Source organism: Lathamus discolor, chromosome 4 (genome assembly GCF_037157495.1).
Source record: "Lathamus discolor isolate bLatDis1 chromosome 4, bLatDis1.hap1, whole genome shotgun sequence".
In the NCBI taxonomy this organism is placed as follows: domain Eukaryota; kingdom Metazoa; phylum Chordata; class Aves; order Psittaciformes; family Psittacidae; genus Lathamus; species Lathamus discolor.
The window spans coordinates 89,300,154-89,319,610 of NC_088887.1; positions in this window are offsets into that span (position 1 = coordinate 89,300,154).

Genomic DNA, 19,457 nt, shown 5'->3' on the forward strand with positions numbered 1-19,457 from the left:
CTTAACCAAGGAGCTTAACTGGCAGATCTGACAGATGATAGCGGTGAGCAGCTGGACCAGAATGAAGGAAAGGAACAGAAGTGCAGCTGGAAGAGCTATAGGCTTGAGACTATATCCTGAACTGCGAAGCTGGATAGCAAGAGTTGAATACTAACAGAAAGGTAAAAAAACAGTTTCAAAAGAACTGGTAGAATTCAGTACAAAAGTATTTTATCAGAACTGATTAACCCAATGATCTCTCTTTTGCGCTGATTACTTGCATTTCAAGTAGTTTTTATTTTGTTGTCAGGAAATACATCAAAAGGCTTTATCTATATCATCTATATCTATATCTACATCTATAGCTGTCTATTTCATTTATATGGGTACCATCCATAAAATATATATCTTTATCATATATACCTATATCAAATTTGTAAAATCAAGTGTTTTAGGAAATACTTACTACTACTCAAGCAAGAGTATACTTACTATCTGTAAGTATACACTACAACAACATTTGTCATTAAAAACAATATTTAATGACATTAAGTGGGACTCTCCCTTCCTTGTTATAAAAGAGGATCTTGACCTAGACATGAAGATTAATGGTATCATCTGCATAGTCCACAGTTCGTTTGTACATTTCTCCAAGAGGGCTGTGGAAGAAGTTTACTTGAAGAAATAATGACCAAGGTAGTTATTCTTAGTTCAAGCAGCTGAATTTCTTATGGAATCTAAGCACAAAAGAGACAGCTATATAATTTTACTAGAATTCTCTGTTCTCAGCTTGAGTTCTCACTCTTTTGATGTGTTTTGACAAGAAGTGGTCTGGCTCCATCTGTTCTATACCTTTTCCATGAATAGTTGAAAGCAGTAATAAAATCTCTTAGATCTATTTTCTAGGACAGATCATACCCAGATTCCTCTTGTATGCATGTGCTTCAGCATCTTGACTATTGCAGTGATGCTCTAGCACATCAGTATCTGTCTTGTACTGGGGAGTCCAAATGTGGGTCCTGAACTTCAAATGTGGCTTCATAACTGCCGTGTATAGCAGGGTAAGGCTCTTCCTGGATCTTCTTGGGTTTGCTTGTTACTCTTGCTAATATGGTGCAGGATGTGGTTGGCTTTCTTCACTGAAGGTCACACATGACTATAAACATATTTTAGTTTTTCATTGTCTGACTTGAAAGCCCAGAGGTGTGATTTTGCAGAAAGGATAAGCCTAGAGCTCAAAACAAAATAGTTCAAAGTAATTTCACCCAGAATGATAAAATAAATGGATTTTTTTATTTTAATTTCTCTATGTCTCTGTTCATCACCTCTAAAATAATATTATTTTATCACTCAGGGATGTGGCAAAAATAGATTAATTAATGTTTATGATACACTCACATACCCTGGAGGAAAAGCTCACAACAAGGTAAAGAAATCTGTCTCTGGAGCAACATGTGATTAGTGTACAAGAAAGAAAAAGTTTGAATAAATGTGAAATACATTATGAAAATTCCAGGATGTAACTGAGAGTTACTCGGAAGGGCTAGTACACTGGAGGGTTGGACTACGTATTGGTGGATGCTCGGTCAGGCTGGGTGGGGTGAGTTATCAGTCGGCGGGTGGTGAAGTGTTGTATTCTCTTCCCTTGTTATTTTATTTATCATTATTATTATTGGTGGTAGCATTAGTCATTTGTGTTATACCTTAGTTACTGGACTGTTCTTATCTCAGCCTGTGGGAGATGCATTCTTTTGATTCACTTCCCCATCCCTCTGGGAGCAAGGGGAGGGCAAGAAGGGGGGGTGAGAGAGAGACTGCATGGCTAACTTGATGACAAGGTTTAAACCATGGCAATATCCAAGGATGCAAGTGGTTTTAAAAGCAGAAAGTAAATCTATGATAATTTCAGTATATCAAGCTGTTAATATGGCATTGAATTCATTGAGATTTTATAAAAAATCTCAATTCATAAAAAAGTTCATACTCAGACATGGCTTTATGCACAGACATGCACAACAGTGATAATAAACTTTTTGTGCTTCTACCAATTTAGAAAGTGGTGTCCCTCGGGGGTTGTTCTTGGAACCAATCCCGTTCAACATCTTTGTCGGAGACATGCACAGTGGGATTGAGTGCACCCTCAGCAAGTTTGCCAATGACACCAAGCTGTGTGGTTCGGTTGATAGTGCTAGAGGGAAGGAATGCCATCCAGAGGGACTTTGACATGCTTATAAGGTGGGCTGATGCCAACCTGATGAATTTTAACCACGCCAAGTGCAAGGTCCTACACCTGGGTCAAAGCAATCCTATGCACAGCTACAGGTTGGGTGGAGAAGAGATACAGAGCAGTCCTGCAGAGAAAGACTTGGGGGTGTTGGTCGATGAGAAAATGAACATGAGCTGGCAGTGTGTGCTTGCAGCCCAGAAAGCCAAGCGTATCCTGGGCTGCATCAAAAGAAGTGTGACCAGCAGGTCAAAGGAGGTGATCCTGCCCCTCTACTCTGCTCTTGTGAGACCTCACTTGGAGTACTGTGTGCAGTTCTGGTGTCCTCGATATAAAAAGGACATGGAACTGTTGGAACAAGTCCAGAGGAAGGTCACAAGGATGATCAGGGGGCTGGAGCACCTCTCATATGAAGATAGGCTGAGAAAGTTAGGGCTGTTCAGCCTGGAGAAGAGAAAGGAAGGCTGTGTGGAGACCTCATAGCAGCCTTCCAGTACCTGGAGGGGGCTGGTAAGGATGCTGGGGAGGAACTCTTCATTAGGGACTGTAGGGATAGGGCAAAGAGTAATGGATTCAAACTTCAACAGGGGAAGTTTAGACTGGATGTAAGGGGAAAGTTATTTCCTGTGAGGGTGGTGAGGCATTGGAATGGGTTGTCCCAGTAAGTTGTGAGTGCTCTGTGTCTGGCAGTGTTCAAAACAAGGTTGGACAGAACCTTGGGTGACCTGGTTTAGTGCGAGGTGCCTCTGCCCATGGCAGGAGGCTTGGAGCTTGATGATCTTAGGTTCTTTTAAGTCCTAACTATTCCATGATTTTATGATTCTATGAAAGAGTCTGCCCAGGAGGTATTTAAAAGATGTGTTGATGTGGTGCTTAGGGACATGGTTTAGCGGTGGACTTGGTAATTTTAGGGTAATGGTTGGACTCAGTAGTCTTAAAGGTCTTTTTTAACCTGAATGATTCTGCTTCTATGATTCTATGTTTATTATCCCTCCTAAATTCCAAGAAAATACATTATTGAAATGCAGAAAAAGATCTAATGTTTTTTATTTGTTTTTATAGGGTTTTTTTGTGTGTTTGGGGTTTTTTTGGGGGGGTATTTATTTATTTATTTATTTTGGAATTTGGTTTTACAAAACATCATCATTTTATTGGTGTTATTTAATATTGGTATTCAAAAAATCATACCATTGCTATTAGGTTCTTGGTACAGTACAATAATGTGCCTTCGTAAGAAAACTGTTACATCAACTGTCATAAAATTCAAGTGTTTTCTAAATGGTCATAGTATAAATAAACGTTAAACAACAGTCATGCAAATTAACAAGGCTGTGGAGAACTTACTAGTATATCTAATCTAAACCAACAAATCTAAAATCAAAAAAACCTAAATCTAACTTATCTCTGTGTGATAGTTGTTCAAAGTATATCTTCTAACAGTTGATATGGTCTATTTTTATACATCTGAGGAGCTATCCTTACCATTTGTCCTTTTGGGTGAAATTTTAAATGTTTTAAAAAGAAAAATAAATAAATATTCTGATCTGTAACAACATTAAGAGAAATCTTTCCTGAATAGACAGTTATTATATTCTTAGCCATCCATACAGCTATTTTTTCATGAAATTACCAAGAATACGATTTAAAGAAAATAAATTAGAAGCCAAATAATGAATGGTGTAATAGATAATCCATCCCACTTCTATAATGTGTCAGTGTCAGCAGAAATTTATTAAGGAACTTTCAGAAAATAAGATGCTCAATGTCCACCTAAACTCTCGGGTTTTTTACAGTGCTGGCACTAGTGTACCACCTGTGAATAGGAAACTAGTAGTCATTGTCAGCATAGACTTACTTAGACACAAAATTAAAAATACAGTGTTTATGATATCCTCTCTGGTAGTACAAAATCTCAGTATCTAAGAGACTCGTTACAGATCCAAACTCATATTTTGCTTGGCTTAGATCACATATTCAGATTTTTTAGCTCTTGTGAAAACATCATAACCAATGAATATACAATATTTTGAAATTATTTTCTGTCAGTCTTATACACTGATTTTGCATGTAATGTTTAAACATATAAAAGTATATATGAAAAATTATTGGACAGATTTTGAAATTTAATGTCAGTTATCATTTGGGAGACTTTTGGTTGGCACTTCTTGATGATATTGAATCATTTCCTTCCTCTTATTCTTCCTGAAAGGGAAAGAATAAAAAAAAATAAATTATTTCTCTTTAAAAAATTAGGTCTGAAATATGACTGTCATCCTGAACAAAGCGTTATTTCTCTATAAACTTGTTTGAAAAACCTATCTCTCTGGACACGGTCCAACATAGGCACTCCACATCTGCACAATGTTATAACTGGTAGCTATATAATAGCTACCTAGCTGCCTGTCATTAGTATCAATGAATCTTATTCTTAGATGCATCAATCTTGCCTTGCATTTAACAGATAGTATTAGCCTATATCTCAGGTTTCTAACCTAGGTAAGAGGGCAATCTCGAGCCAATCTCACTTTCCTATCTGGGATTAGATATATTAAACATGTAGCATTAGTTATCAGGATAAGATATTTAAATCTGCTTTTTTGTTTTGCATTCTTCCCCTCCACATTAACTTTTTTTTTTTTTTTTTTTTTTTCAGTTTAAAGCATTGCAATGAAGTTATTGAGTTTAATCTTCTTTTTTTATTATTATTTCTCCTCTGTGGAAGAAACTGTACTCTGAGGCAAGCCAAAACCCTGCTTGCCCAATCTTGGAGAAAATTAGAGCAAACACCATTGTTTCATTCTGTTTCTAATAGCTTGAGGCTTTCAGTCACACACCCTTTTCTCAGCCACTCCATTGACCTGCTCCATATGCCCTAATATTCCCTGTTGGCAATGTTTGCTACATTTGCAGGCATTTTATATCACCAAAATGCATGAAAAAACCCAAGGGAACTGAGCAATCAGTCCCTGGGGGGTTACTCTATTTCTGTGCTTAAAGGGAGCAGGATTTCTCCTAGGCAAAGAGCATCACCCTGTCTTTACTATTCATCTTCAAGAATGCATTTGAAAAGTAAGTCTGCAGAAACTGAATATTAGTATTTTGGCTAAAATTCACTTGAATAGTCATTACAAGCCCATGGCAAAGCCAGAGAGTCTGAGTAACTACAAGCAGCAAATTGAAAGTGTTCACAGGACATTTCAGTTTAAATACATGCAAATGTCCTCTGGGGCTTAGGATCTTTTTAAAGTGTTCTTGTATTCAAAACAAAAACATAAGCTTGTACTTTTTTTCCAATAAAAAGTTACCTTCCCTACCTTCTGATGAGCCAACCACACATTTAGAAAACTTTTTTGTGGAACAAACTTAGGCATCTGCTCAGTAAGATAATGAACCTGCTGTTCTGAAATTCATAAGATACCAAAGTGAATTACGACTCCAGTCTGTGATCTCCAGAATTTTTTGCTTTTTGACATCTTTAGTATTTCCAGTGGCTGGAGGAGATGTTATATCTAAAAAGAATGTGACTTTACAGCAGACTGCAAAATTTTCCTCTGGCAACATCAACTGGCCTTGCACACACTGAACTTGTGAGCATTTGTTCAGGGGCCTTTCTCTCAAATAAGGAACAAACCCCTCCAGCTGCAGGTCACTCAAAGCTAAAAAAAGATCCCAGGGACAAGGCAAGCCAGCAAGTTTTTCAGCAGATTAATTCCCCAAGAGGGCACCAGGGGCCGTTACATGGTCATTAGCATAGCCAGCACTGGAGTCACAGGGAGAGCAGAGGCAGCCAAGCAGCCAGCCAAGAAATCAACCAAGGGCTTTGCGACAGACACAGATGTTGCTGCTGAAAAATTCATTCTAGACTTTGGCATCTGAGTCCTTTATCTGTCAGTTGTGTGTCTTGTATGAGGCTCCAGCTGTTAAGTTTGTTGATGAAAGGAGAAGGGGAAAAGATGAACTGCGTTTAGATGGCCAGTAATACAATTCCTTCTAAAAAACAGTTATTATCTTAAAGGCTCGATGTATTTTTCAATAGAAATCTTCTAACCTTTTCTGGCTAAGTTTAAAGAAAAAATCCTGTAAGTTAGTTGTAATGGTTTAGCACTTCTTACTAGGAACTCTGGTTTCAGTAACAGTCAATGTCAAACTGTGTTCTCTCAAAAAAGGGGAAGGATTAGTCCAATAGGGAAGAGATCCCACAGTAGAATGGACATCATGGATTAGCTGCCTCTAAATTTTGTTGCCTGACCAATGGTATGAGAATACTTTAGCCTGCAAAGAAGAGAGTAGCTGAATATCTTTTGCTGATTATTTCTTGCCCTTCAGATATTTCACATTTGGATAAATGGTCCTGTTTTCTCAAATAGCTTATACTTGTTTGACCTTTCTTTTCTTCCCATCTCCAAAGACTTCACTATTTTAGTTACACTCCCTAGAACTGTTTAAGATTTTAAAGCGCTGTTATGTACTCTTGCTGTAGCTTTCCTTCCCTACAACACTTAAGTCAGTGTACACCATTCCTTTCCTACCATATGCAATAATAAATATTTCTTTTGAAAAATACATTATATTACTAATTTTTATCGTATAATGGAAAAAGTAACAATAGAACATGTCTGTTCTTTAAAATTGTTATTTAATATTATCATAAAAAAATACAGGCAGCAGAAGATATAGTTGTGTGTTAATATAATTATCATGGGACAACTCAGGTAATACAAATTGGTTTTAGTGAAAACCAATTAATTTGTATTCAGATACATATAAATACATTTTTTTGCTCTAGAAATTTACTTACTTGTGAGTAGATGACAATACCCTTTTTTCCTTTCTTGCATTTACTGCTTTGCAAAACATAACAAGAGTTTTCAGTTTAAACTCTTTTTATCTTGACCATCATTTTAAGTTAAACCCCATCTTTTTTCTTTTCCTAGTTGTGCTGTGAACGCAGGTAGACCAAATTTCTTCCCTTTCTGTAGCAAGTGACTTACTGCACTCTGACCCTTTTAAGGCTGTATCCAGCTGCTCTTTCTTATCTTTCAGAGATAATCCCTGAGGGTTTGAGGACAACTGCTTCATTCTGCTTGGGCTAATGCTGTTGTCATAAAATCCTGCAATGTTTTGTCATCTAGCCTGTTCTTAATCAAGCTATTCCACAGTACTGGGGACTAAGAAAGTGCGTTACAGAGTATAACAGAACAAACCTTTAGGCAATTAGAATGATTTGAGAGAGTAAATTCACAAACAGAGTGCAGTTTCTCTTCTGTGCATCACAGAAAACCTCTGATGTGGTTGATAAATTGAGATAAAATGACTAAACTCCTCTTCCATTTAAAACAAGCAAAGGCCTAGTTATTATTACTCACCAAAATCAACAAGAACTTTTTCAGATGAATGCCCTTGTCATCTACCTGAAATATTGGAATCTTTCTTTCCTTCCTTCTTTCTCTTCCCCTCTCCATGACTCTTGAACTGCTTTTTGAACTATAATATAGTGCCAAAAAGAAAAGTGGGGTAAAATTACCAATAAATAATTTAATTATTCAAAACAGTTTCCCAGAAAAAACAAATCTAGACTTCTAAACTCAAAATACAGCAAGAAGTGAATCAATGTAACTTCCCAAACAGCTGTTCTAACTGGTAGGCTATCATATAAAAAATGAGAAACAATATAATTAATGATTCTTTTCTGGTTGTGCTTTTTAAAATTAAATAAATAATCAATTATTTTCAGACACAATTGTGCATAGCTACTCTGGTGAAGAATGGGCTTGATAGAAGAATAGGGTTGTAAATAAGTAACCTCAAGAACTTTAGGCTTTGTTAGCAACTATAGAGAAAAAGGAATTACCAAGATAAGCTTTGCCAGAACCATCTGGTGGTTACTGATACGACAACGATCCTAAAACAAAGTGATGAAGAAATAACCAGTGGGGGTCCAGAAGCCCACTACCACATTTTTGCATGCATACAGGAGGCACTCTCTAAAAAGTGTGATGTAATGTATGTGATCTAATGAATATGTATGTTTAAGGAAAATATAATCACAGCCTGGTTGATGCTTGGGAGAGACACGCTCAGAGGAGCTATTGCCCGTGTCTCCCAGTGCCGCAATAATGAATACCTGCTTGTCAACTTAAAACTTTGTTGGTGAGTTTGTTCCTGGATTTTATTCCGAATCACTGGGAAGGATTTAGTAACCTGAAGTCAGTCACTGGGTCACTATTCTGAAACCTTGAGTAAACCACCTAACTCAGAGAATGACTGTTTTCTTTGAAATTCTCTTTTATCCACTTTTTTTTTTTTTTTTTTTACCCTCTAAATAGCTGCCTGTGACAAATGTACCTTCAAGCATTCTGCTATTCATAGAAGCACTGGCTGGTCTTCATCCAGTCAAAAAACCCTTAACCTCCTTATTCACTTTTTACAGGGGTGGGACTCTGAAGCATTTTTTCTGGATTTCATTCAGAAATAATAGAAACAAGACCCAAACAACATCCTCTATATCATTGTGTTAGGTCTTACCATTGCCATGCTAGGTGTCAGTTCTAATATTTAGTTACTGACTACCTGTGCTTACAATGCAGAACATTCACTCTGCTGTATGCTCAGTTTTCCTGCTGGGTACGTATCTTAATTATGTCCTAAGCATGGGTGGGGCAGGTTCATGCCACTTTTTTGTCTACAGTGCAGATTTTCATACATTTGGAGAGGAATTTACTAGAATAATGACTTCTTATATGCCAGGTTTTCTTTGCTTCCTTCTCCAAGGATCCAGACGTCTGAGGAGAAACAGGAAGAATCCTGGATCCAGGCACAGCTCACAGGTGAATTCACCCTTGTCACCTGGGGACAAGGATACAAACATGGAAAGAATCTGTCAATGCTGTAAACATAGCCAAAGGACAAACTCGAAACTTCGCTTGCCTTCAACTTCTCCCAAAGAAAATCTAACCTATATGAAATTAGAGGCCTGGATAAACAGGCTAATGACTAAGAAAACACTAATGGAGAAGAAAGTGAATTCTTACTGCACAAGACTTAAATTTAGACCTTGCATTTACTGAGTAATCTGTCCCTGTGAAAAAGAGGAAATAAGACAATGTGGATTAATTCAGGAAAATGTTCTGCTTTGTTTTACTAATGCTTAATGGCAGAAAGTGAAACTGGAAGAGACAAAATGACTCCTTAGCTCCAGGAAGAATACATTCATCAGGAGTATCTCCTATGAAATTTAAATTGTTTTATGAGAGAGGGAGCAGTTTTGATAATGAGATTCTGAGATCCATTCTACAATATGGCCAGGTACAAGACAATGTGACTGGAAAAGACTAAAATTTTAACTCTCAGAGAAGGAAAATTACTCTCTTTAAGCAGAGAAATGTAGGTAAGACAGACGACTATTTGCCATTGTGACTAGGCCATCCTCATATAAAAAAGCCTGTAATAAATCACTTTAAAGACTATTCAGATTTAAAGATTTCAAAGCTATTAATTCTCATACCTGAGTAAAGCTGAATATGCAGTAATGAAACCTCAAGCTGTAAACTCCAGCAGTCAAAGCAGGGACAAACCTAATTAGCATTTGAATAAAGACTTCAGCAAGTGCTGGTGATGAGTCAGCAAATTGTACTGTCCCCTTTACAGACTTCATTCAATGCACTTGAGTATGGTTTTAGTTTTAAGAACGCATATTATACTACTACTTAGAAAATAGCTTAATGCTTGTCAACAGTCTTTATTTAAGTCAATTACATGCTTGAGGGCTTCACATAGTTGAGCTTTGTATGAATATGTGAATTGGTATGAATCAATGAATCTGCATATTGCTACTATGCTGCTGGAAATAACTTTTCCATAAAAAAAAAGAGTGCAGCCACAAAAGCCATACTGTGTTTTACATAATTGTAGGCACATAGCCCCTTATAATTTGAAACCTAATAACTGCATACTTAATTTTAGTCTGAAAGTCATACTAATTCTGTGATAAACAGATATTTACATACATAGCTGCTTCCAAATTTTTTGCTTACTATATTTCTGCCATGCCTTGTATTCAAACATTTTTTGAGTTTAATTTATACAGTAATACAATTTTTAATGTAGAAATTCAACAGCTGAAGAAAATAATTCTGAAATTAAATTTCCTCATTATTTCCATTTCACAGATCATTTTGACAAATAAATATATTTCAAGTTTTGTTTTGTTTTTTTTTTTTTTAAACTATATCCTCTAAGAAAGGTGGTTTCCTTTTCTAACTTCTGCTTCTATGTGAACATACTCTAGAAGCATTTAGAAGCAATTTACTCATATCTTGACCTACTTGTTGAGCTATAATTGAGTTAAAATTTGTAAAATCCTTCATATTTCCAGAAGGAGTGAAGTCAAGTTGATGGGAGGGAGTATGGATTTCCATATATTAGAGTACTCTGAATACTCTCTGGAATGGGTTGCCTAGGGAGGCTGTGAATGCTCCACCCCTGGCAGTGTTCAAGGCCAGGTTGGACAGAGCCTTGGGTGACATGGTTTAGTGTGAGGTGTCCCTGCCCATGGCATGGGGGTTGGAACTAAATGATCTTAAGGTCCTTTCCAACCCTAACTATTCCATGATTCTATGATTCTATTTTATTCTACAAAAAAGTTGTTTTACTTACAACTACTCAGAAAAAAAAAAAAAAAGAGGTCTAATACCTCTGATTAAGGCACTTCAGATTAAAACACATGAGAAATTACTTAATTAACATATCTAATACAATTAAAAGCACACATAAATCAGAGTAGTTTGCTGGAGCAAGTTCAAACAGGTAAGTAAATATGGTCTAAGAATATAACTAGATCTTTGCCTTACTTTCTGTGCCTTAGTTCTCCATCACTGAAATATAGTAAGTATACTTCTCTACCATGCAAAGCAGCTAATTACGTAGATAACTGAGAGGCGTTCATTTATTATGATGGGAAAATATAGAATCATGGAATACTTAGGGTTGGAAAGGACCTTAAAATCATCTAGTTCCAACCCCCCTGCCATGAGCAGGGACACCTTGCACTACACCATCTCACCCAAGGCTCTGTCCAACCTGGCCTTGAACACCGCCAGATATTGAACTTTCACTATTTCCCTGGGCAAACCATTCCAGTGCCTCACCACCCTTACAGTAAAGAATTTCTTCCTTGTATCAAATCTAAACTTCCCCTGTTTAAGTCTGAACCTGTTACCACTTGTCCTATCATTGCTGTCCCTAATGAATAGTCCCTGCCCAGCATCCTTATAAGCCCCCTCCAGATATGAGGTCTCCATGCAGCCTTCTCTTCTCAAGGCTGAACAGCCCCAACTTCCTCAGCCTGTCTTCATACGGGAGGTGCTCCAGTCCCCTGATCATACTCGTGGCCCTCCTCTGGACTTGTTCCAACAGTTCCATGTCCTTTTCATGTTACAGACACTGGCTCATTGGCTGGAGCGGCTGGAATATCTCTACACTGCTCCGAGCATTTATTATAGGTGCTGGCAACTGACTGGGTGTGCGCTGGGGCGGAACGATGCCCCCCTCCCCCAACACATCTAGTTTAAAGCTTCCTTGACCAGTCTGGCAAGCCTCCTACCAAAAACGCTCTTCCTCATTGTCAAGACAAGCTCCACTAGCCCCCAGTAGACCTGGCCTACTAAATTGAGTCTCATATTCTAGATACCCAAACCCCTGACTATGGCACCACCCTTGTAACCTTTTATTAGCCTGGCCAATCCTCCTAGCCTTTTTAAGGTTCTCCCCTTTATCCTAGAGAATTGATAAAAAGACAATCTGAGCTCCAGAGCCCCTAACCACCTCTCCCAGGGCTCTGTAGTCCTTCTTTATGTTCTCCAGGCTATTGCTATCTATATCACTAGCACCCACATGGATCACTAGAAGTGGGTAATAGTCAGTGAGACTTACTAGAGCAGGCAGCCTCTCTGCAACATCCCTGATTCGTGCCCCTGGTAGGTAACACACCTCCTTGAGACTTGGTCAGGCTGATAGATGGGTGTTTCTGTTCCTTTCAAAGTAGAGTCCCCTACCATATTTAAGAATGTAACGAAGGAAATATGCAAGTATATGTGTAGATCAGATGTTTAAGCTAGATTTGTTTTGCCACTTCCCAGTCACTAGAAATCAATTCTCTATAATGTTCAATTGTAAGAACAGTCCCTGACATAGTTTTGCCTAAGTGTTGTGGGTTGACCGTGGCTGGATGTCAGGTGCCCAGGGAGCTGGTCTATCACTCCCTCTCCTCAGTGGGACAGGAGAGAGAGAATATAACATAAGGCTCATAGGTCAAGAAAAGGACAGGAAGATCATTCACCATTGCCATCACTGGCAAAACTTGACTTGGAGGAATCAGTTTAATTTATTTCCAATCAAATCAGAATAGGATAATAAGAAATAAAACCTAATCTTAGGAACACCTTCCCTCCAGCCCTCCCTTTTCTTCCTGGGATTAACTTTGCTCCTGATTTTCTCCACCTCCTCCCTGACAGCAGCACAGGAGAAACTGATGGTTGTGGTAAGCTCACAGAATCATAGGATCAGCTAGGCTGGAAAAGACCTTTAAGATCATCAAGCCCAACCTTTACCCCACACTGCCAAGACCAGCACTAAACCATATACCCAAGGGCCTCATGTACATGTTTTTTGAACACTTCCACGGATGGTGATTCCACCACTTCCATGGGCAGCCTGCTCCAATGCCTGAGCACACTATCTGTGAAGAAATTTTTCCCAATATCCAGTCTAAACTTCTCCTGATGAAGCTTGTCATATCACTTGTTACTTGGGAGGAGACACCGACCCCACCTCACTACAACAACCTTTCAGGTAGTTGTAGAGAGTGATAAGGTCCCCCCTGAGTCTTCTCCAGATTAAACAACCCCAGTTTCCTCAGCTGTTCCTCACAGGACTTGTGTTCCAGACACTTCACCAGGACAACCTTCGTTGTCATTCTCTGGACCAAAACATTCTAGCATCAAAATACCTTTCTTGTGGTGAGGGGCCCAGAACTGAGCACCTGATTCGAGTTGCAGCCTCACCAGTGCAGAGTACAGGGGGATGATCACTGCCCTGGCCCTGCTGGCTAAGTTATTGCTGATACAGGCCAGGAAGCCATTGGCCTTCTTGGCTGCCTGGGCAGAATCTGGCTCATGTTCAGCTGGCTATCCACCAACAATCCCAAGTGCTTTTGACTGAGCAGCCTTCCATCCACTCTTCCCCAGGTGTGTAGCATTGTACAGGGTTGTTGTGGCTCAAGTTCATCATACACTCTTCCCCTTATCCAGTGTGGGCTCCCACACACGGAAGACAGTCTTCCATTAACTTCTCCAACATGAGTCCTTCCCACAGGCTGCAGTTCTTTGCAAACTGCTCCAGTGTGGGTCCCTTCCGTGGGTGCAGTACTTCAGAAAAGACTGCTTCAGTGTGAGTCCCCACTGGGTGAGATGGAACTGAGGGGTTGTTGAATAAATGTGAATAAATGTTGAATAAATGTGAATAAAAGTCCCACCAGCAATCCTTCTCATGTGTGGATTCCTCTCTCCACCGGTCCTTCAGGACCCTGCTCCAGCATGGGCTTCCCATGGGGTCACAGTCTCCTTTGGGCATCCCCCCACTCTGGTGTGGAGTTCTCCATGGGCTGCAGGAGGATATCTGCTCTACTGTTGATGTCTATGTGCTGCAGGGGCACAGCCCGCCTCACTATGGTCTGCAGCAGCGGAATCTCTGCGCTGGTGCCTGGAGCACCTCCTCCCCTCTTTCTTCAGTGACCTTGGTGTCTGCAGGGCTATTTCAATCACATATTCTCACTTGTCTCTCCAGCTGCAATTACCACTGTACAGCTTTTTTTCCTCCTTCTTAAATGTGTTGTTCCTGAGGTGCTACTACTGTCACTGATGGTCTCAGCCTTAGCCAGGTGCTGGTCCATCTTTGGCTCTATGGGACACAAGAGAAACTTCTCACAGAGGCCATCCTACTCTTACTAAAAGCTTGCCATGCAAACCCTATCCACCAAGTAACACTTTTCCCAGTTATTTCCAAGTATGTTCTGGGAGATACCATAGAAGAAGGAGGATACTTAATTAGGATGTGGCCATACTGTTTGAAGAATGAGAGAACTTAATAATCTGAATGCAAGCTGTTCTGTGCCAGCTGTCAACACCAAACAACTGTCCTAGACATGTTTAATTTACCTGTATCTTTTGTGCTTTTCCACAGTGATTATGCAGTAGTAGATTCCTAAACAAATGGTAGGTTCCTTAGTAAAGGAGAAAAAGCAACATTTTTTAACAGGAAAAAAACAAACATTTTTAATAACAGTCATACATATAGTAGACCAAAAGAATGGCAATATACCTTTCCTAAAGTAAAATGATCCAACAATCATGAAAATAAATACCAAGTCCAGATGACCTAAGTGGAGATTGGGGTTTTCTTGAGATTTAGAAAATGTCATATTTATTGAAACAGACTTACAATTGTATATGGGCAAAGGGAAGCATAACTGATGTGTGTTCCAGAATTTATTATTAGTCCAATTAAAGTCTAATTAAAACCCAACAAACAGTTATTATTGGTCCAATTACAGTGATAGTAACATTCACTAATCATTGACACAGTGAAGAAATGGGCTTCCCTTTTCCCTGATATTAGGCTCACTTCTCGTGCTCCTCTGAGTCATTACACCTGCAGGTTCACTCTTCCCAGAGGGTAGGGATGAGAGATGTAAAGATGAGTCACCAGCTTTGTTAAGTCTTTGCCAGGAAGAATAGATTCCTCAAGGTGGAAGTTCTCAGTCTTGAGTCCATTTGGGGCTGCTTTTATAGTTTTTCTTAACACAGACTGCTTACCTGCTTCTTTTTCCTCTTGGTTTCCATCAAATATTTGTCAGTTTGCACCACTTAGCTGTTACTTATAGCAGCATAATACTTTACCAAAGCACTATAAAGAGTTAATGTTTTTTTGTTAGTGACTACATAGGCTTGTCAGACCTTTACCATAGAGGGTCATCACAGAGATAAGCCAAACCAAGTTAGTCAATAGTCACCTTCTCCCAGGTAATGACTCTAACAGTTAAAACTATCAGCTCAGACTCAGACAGGCCAGACAAGTCCTGAGTGCCTTCTTTGTCAAGCCAATAAAATGATTGCACTAAGAATAATAACACCTTATTTTCTAGCCCCCTACTTTGGGGCATTAGCTCAAAATACAGAACTGAAGAAAAACAACAGTATGCTAAGAGCTCTGGGGGGAAAAAGTATTTTTTTTTATTATTTCAGTTTGCTCTTTCATTGGTGTCTATAATATATAAATAATATGAAACTTCTACATAAAAATGCAGCTCAACGAGTCTGAGCTTAAACCCAGGGAAATCAGTAGCTAATTTTTTGTTTACTTTCATATGTTTTGAATAAAGATCTACACTAACACAGAATAAGATAATGCAATACTGCTTAACTGTGTATTAAGTCCAAAAATAAGATTGTATTTTGCAATTCAGAATGAGGATTCTTAGGTGACTTAATAAGCCATGTGCTAGTATATGCTTTCTTCCTGTTCATAATTTATTTCAAACATTCTTGCTTCTAAACTCCTTTCGTCTTTCCAGGACATCTGGTGTCAAAAAAATCACAGCAGAACAGCTCCAGACTTTCTTATTTTGTAATTAAAGAAGGACTGGATATTTAGGTCTTGCTGTGAAGTTCACAGTATGTACATTTCTGAGTCTGGCATATTCTTCCCACTGACTAGCCTGGTTGCAATTTTTTAATCTTCTCATAAGCTCAAAGCTGATAATTCAGAGTGTTTGTGATGCTGTGAAGGGACCTAGTTCCTTAAAAAGTTGACCCTGGAATCTGTTTTGAAGGACAGGATCTAAGACAGAGGGAAGGCGGGTTGTATATCTCAAAGAGCTATGGCATATGGATTAATTTAAACAATCCACACGAGATCTAAAGTATTGACATCTATGACATTTGAGCTAGCCACCATAACATTCCTTAGGAGCCAGTAGAGATACTACAGAATCATAGAATCATAGAAACATAGAATGGTTTGAGTTGGAAAGGACCTTAGGATCATCTAGTTCCAAGAGCCCTGCCATGAGCAGAGACATCTTCCACAAGACCATGTCACCCACGGCTCTCTCCAACCTGACTTTGAACACTGCCAGGGATGGAGCATTTACCACTTTGGGCAGCCTGTTCCAGTGTCTCACCACCCTCATAGTAAAGAATTCTTTCTTTATATGATTTATACTAATGTATCTAAAATGGATTACAAGAATAGTGACTGAAAAAATTATTTTGTTTCCTTGAATATTAAAGTCACCTAAAGTAATTAACTGAGATGCATGTAGGTGTTTTTTCTATAGACCTCTAGATTCATGCTAAGGTCTGGTATGGCCAAGGATACCTGAACACCTGTTTTGTAGGAGCATGGCATTGCTAGACGACTTGAGCAGCAGGAACTCCATTATATGATCATTTTCTAGATATTTCAGTGAACGTAATGTTTTTTGTCCAGTTTAATCTTATTTCCTGTTCCTTTTTTTAATTTTTCTCAATTATAAAAGACAAATTGACTTTTTGTCTGTAAAGCAATAAGAAGAATTCAAGCTAATTAAAATATTTCCATTCCTTTCCAATTACTAAAAAAATTACTTGCTTTCTTCTTCCACGCTCTCTTTTAAATATTCCTCTCCATTTATTACAAAATAAAATAATCATATTATGCATTAATTACCCCACAAGAATACAAGGTCTAAGAACACCTGCTCATAAAAGAAGAAATTCAAATTCCATCTTTCTATTTTTCTATGTTTATATAATCAAGATTTGAAGAGCTGCTTTAGAAATCCAATTAAATTATATTCCCTATGGGATCATTTTAAAAATTGGATGTCTTCACCATGAACATTCAAAGAAATGTTTGATTTAGGTTGTCAAAACAGTGACAGAAATGACAGAATCTTCAATTTAGCTTTCACAAAACTTGTATTAAGTAGCCTCTGGAGATTTATGAGTACATTTAGAAACACAAAGAAAGATTGGAATTACCAAGAACTGTTAATAATATTCTAAGTGACACTTCTCAGTTACTGAGAGGTAGCCACCTTATCTACCACCTGTAGATAAGTTTTCCAGCTTTATAGATGCAATCATGTTCATTCTGCATATATGGGTAATAAAGTGATAATATTTGTATGTGATCGGCTATGCTCAAGTAACAAACTCCAAGAAGATAGCTGTTAGGAAACCTTTCCAGCAAAGCAATATTCATTGCTGTAAATTATCACATTCGACTGCAGGAACAATTTCTGCTACTTCACCCGAAATGTTCTTCAGCAGAACTACTTTTAAGTCACTACAAACAGCAGAAAAAGGTCATCTGCTTCCTTCTAAGACTGACAAGAAAATAAATTTATTGTAGAAATATAATTTCTTAGCAACAAGTGAATACATTTTAAAGGGCTAGGGGTTTGACTTAAGCTTCAATTTTATTATTTTGTTTTCTAGATCAAGCCCTAATAATTCCAAATTATGCTATATTCTAGTTGAGTTAAAATCCCTACCAGTTTCTTAATTTCCTTATAGAGTTGGTTTTGTTGGTTTTGTTTTTTCCCCTGTTCTTTTTTTAAAGTTCGGTTTTATTAGGGCACCTTCTGTATAACAGTACGCTACACCTGATTTTGTGCATGATGATACTGAGAAAAAATAGTTTTTTCCAATAAATTGTCTGTAGATAGGAGATGTTTTCAGTGTAGTTCTTACTCAAATAAATTATTCTATTTTTTAACAACATTTTGTAGAAGACAACATTTAAATTGAAATCTACGACTAAAGAGTTCAGAGTGCTATTTAATCTCAAAATTGTTATTTAACAAATATTATTTAATTTTTTTTACATTAAAGTTTAATTCAGAGCACTTACATTAAAAATCCTTGATTAAAGTTGCATAAATCCAGTGGAAAAAATCTTATAATTGTCTAAAAGTAGAAAAAGTTCTGCTCTAACCAAGGGAACTAATGATGTTTGTTTTAATAACTGTCTGCCTACTGCCACCCTGGTTTTATTAAATGACACCAATTCTTTATTAAATGTTTAACCACAGAAAGTGTTATCATATGAAATTCATTCTAGTTTTGTGGAACTAGTACACACTGTCATTGCAGACTATTCATTATTTAGGTAACTTTGAAGAAACTTAGGACTGCTTCCAAGTGCCAGGAAAAAAAAGTAGACATTAGTAGTAATAGTTTTTTTTTACAAATTGAGGCCATGTTGCTTCTCTGTTCTGGAGAGCTAAGGACTGTGTAAAAGAAATGATGAGCAGGCCTTAAAAAATCTTCTTGATAACATCAAAATATAAACATTTAATAGTTTTGCACCATCTAGGGCCTCCCTCTGTTGTTTTGCTAAGTAGTACGAGAACTACAATGTATTTCTAGCTGCTTCTGGTATATAGAATCATAGAACAGTTAAGGTTGGAAAGGACCTTAACATTACCTAGTTGCAACCCCCCTGCCATGGGCAGGGACATCTGACACCAAACTGTGCCACCCAAGGCTTGTTCCATCCTGGCCTTGAGCACTGCCAGGGATGGAGCATTCACAACCTCCCTGGGCAACCCATTCCAGTGCCTCACCACCCTAACAGGAAAGAATTTCCTCCTTATATCCAAACTAAACTTCCCCTGTTTAGTTTTAACCCATTACCCCTTGTTTTGTCACTACAGTCCCTAATGAAGAGTTCCTCCCCAGCGTCTCTATAGGCCCCCTCCAGATACTGAAAGGCTGCTACGAGGAATCCGTGCAGCCTTCTTTACTCCAGGTTGAACAGCCCCAACTTCCTCAGCCTATCTTCATACGGGAGGTGCTCCAGTCCCCTGATCATCCATGTGGCCCTTCTCTGGACTTGTTCCAACGGTTCCATGTCCTTTTTATGTTGAGGACACCAGAACTGCACACAATACTCCAAGTGAAGTCTCACGAGCAGAGTAGAGGGGCAGAATCACGTCCTTCAACCTGCTGGTCACGCTGCTTTGGATGCAGGCCAGGATACAGTTGGCTTTCTGGCCTGCAAGCACATACTGCCAGCTCATGTTAATTTTCTTATTGACCAACATAGAATCATAGAATAGTTAGGGTTGGAAAGGACCTCAAGATCATCTAGTTCCAACCGCCCTGCCATGGGCAGGAACACTTCACACTAAACCATCCCACCCAAGGCTTCG